The following is a 2,362-nucleotide window of genomic DNA, read 5'->3' as shown; positions in this document are numbered from 1 at the left end:
GAAGTTATTTTCCTCAGTGGGCATAACAACACGTACCGGGTCCTTGCATGCACAATCTAATAGATGTGTTGCTAATAACTCTTGAGATGAAAAATAATTCAAACACCTTATACAAATATGTTGTTTATGATCATTTTTACTTAACTGGGAGGAAATGAGTCGGGACATGTCTTTGATCCAGACGTAGTGATAATTATCACGTTCGGAGAAGAGCAGCATGTTGACATGCAACTCTCGCTCACCTGCAAATTTTGAGAAATGGAGGGGGCCTACTACTGTATGCTTGTTCTGCTCATCTGACTTGCTTTCCTTCTCCAGGCCATAAACGTGGACCGATATTGCGGTATTCTGAGCCTCAAACTTAGGTATGTCCTGGACTCTTAAAGGGAACTCTACTCCGTCAAAGTTATACTGTCTCTTAATATCTTTGACTTTGTAACTGCTGGGACGCTCGGGATGATGTTTGTAATTGTAATTTCTCTCGCAAGCCAGGACTGACCATGCAAAACACGCGTTATCATACTTATTTTGAACATTAATGCATGCTTGCTTTTTCTCAATATCTATAGGGAGTTTAATATAACTGGACCCTCCATTCATTGGATCATAGACATGTATATGGATGTCGAGGTGTGGTATACTGCTGAGCGCTTTAGCGGATCCACGTACTTCCATCTCGGAAAATCGGGCCATAATAGCGCTCAAGGTGGATTCTCGATACCACTCAGCAATCGATGTGCTCCGAGAAATAACGCCATTGTCACCCCATATATAATGTAGAGTAGCCGTCTCCGCGTCACCTTGATGTTTAGGGGGGTGACTCAGTTCACAGCATAACACAACACTGCATTTAAAGGCATTAAATTCCGGATCTTCTAAGAGTTTGAGGAGCTCGGTCTCCAAGACGGGGAGGCACGCCTCCAAAAACCTTACAGGATCGCGATACCTCCCGCCTGGATTCTCAATTCTGGTGAAAGAGATTCGCCCCTCAAACCCTCTAGCAACTGCTGAGTATTCTAAGGGAGTCATTACGCCGTTATTCTGATCGAATTCGTTATCGATAGGACGGGGGAGAGAACTACCGCTAGCCATAAGGAAATTACTATTATTACTGTTGCTACAACTAGGAGTCCACCCGATAGATGAATGGGCTGGTGATGGGTGATCGTAATCATCATCATTTGCGGGGAGAGGTATACGTCTCGGAACGCATACCTTGCGTGGGCGGCGGCGGCGAGCTGCTGCTTCTAGAGGAGGAGGGGGTGACAGCCGGTTTGAAGGGCCAGGCTGTGGCGACGGCGGACGGGCTGCGCAGCCAAACGGTTGCGACAGCGCTGGGGGAGGAGCTGGCGCGTGTTCTGCATCCGTCTCCCGCGAAGCCCTTATAGGGGCTACGCAAGGCGCGGCGTGTCTTTGCGGTTCGGTGCGCCCGAGTCCCGCCCCCGCAACCACCGCTCTAGGAACACGGCCTACGCCGTGTGATATACCTGTAAGATAAATAAGGAAAAAAATTAATTTAGTGATTTATATTTAAAAGAGCGATAAATAATAACAATAAGAGTAGATAATGGTGGTTATGTGAAGGAATGTTAATGTTTAAAATTATTCACCTTCTCCGCTCTGACTCCATGGTTTGAGCAACTCATTGCCAAAATCAAGTAGATCCTCAAACCACTCAGGTAGGTTGATCTCCTCAAATGGGTCAGGCAGGTTGGTCTCCTTCTCCTCTAAAGACTGAGTGTCCTGTGTGGCGGGCGCCGTTTGAACGCTACCGTCGCCTCCTTGAACGTTTTGGGTGGTTGAACCGAATGCTGAATTAGGCGCATCTACAAAGAAAAGACCGGCTTATGAGGACTAAATGTATACAATCAGGAAACGGGTATATATTAGATGAAATTATTTAATTTTAAGAAGTATGATTGTATTATAAATGTACTTACATTCGAGCTGCGCTTGAGCCCTGTCCATCTCGATCTGGTTGTCTAGATCAGCCGTGATTTGCTGGAAGAAATCTAGAAAGATGGAGAAGACTGCATATAATATCGCATATGGAAAGGGAAGTGTGCTTTCAGTTAAGTGATAGAGAAATAAGCGGAGCAGCAAATTAAAAAAAAAAAAGGAACGAAATGAAATATTTACAAAGAGCACTGCACAACGAATATAACAGATACACAACACGTGGAAGCTCTATCTTTATAGCGGATACGGTAAATTAATTATAACACATACAACATGTGGAAAGTCATTCTTTACATAGAGATGTCCAAAACGGATATAAGACTTAACACATACACAAACATAGAATCCGTTAAAAGACTTAGTAAACTTTAGAGAGAGAGATCGAAAACGGGTATAACACGTA

General features: G+C 44.3%; 1 long non-coding RNA gene across 1 annotated transcript; it reads right to left on the bottom strand.

The window, feature by feature from the left end:
* Positions 1–1,310: 1,310 nt before the first annotated feature.
* Positions 1,311–1,669, bottom strand: LOC124602760. The gene is made up of 2 exons (XR_006978590.1): positions 1,611–1,669; positions 1,311–1,487 (listed from the first exon to the last, which is right to left on the bottom strand). It is a non-coding gene; the product is annotated as an uncharacterized LOC124602760 (long non-coding RNA).
* Positions 1,670–2,362: the final 693 nt, after the last annotated feature.

The sequence above is a fragment of the Schistocerca americana genome, chromosome 1, assembly GCF_021461395.2.
Source record: "Schistocerca americana isolate TAMUIC-IGC-003095 chromosome 1, iqSchAmer2.1, whole genome shotgun sequence".
Lineage (NCBI taxonomy): Eukaryota > Metazoa > Arthropoda > Insecta > Orthoptera > Acrididae > Schistocerca > Schistocerca americana.
The sequence above is the reverse complement of the archived record's forward strand: the minus strand, read 5'-3'. Positions and strand labels throughout refer to the sequence as shown.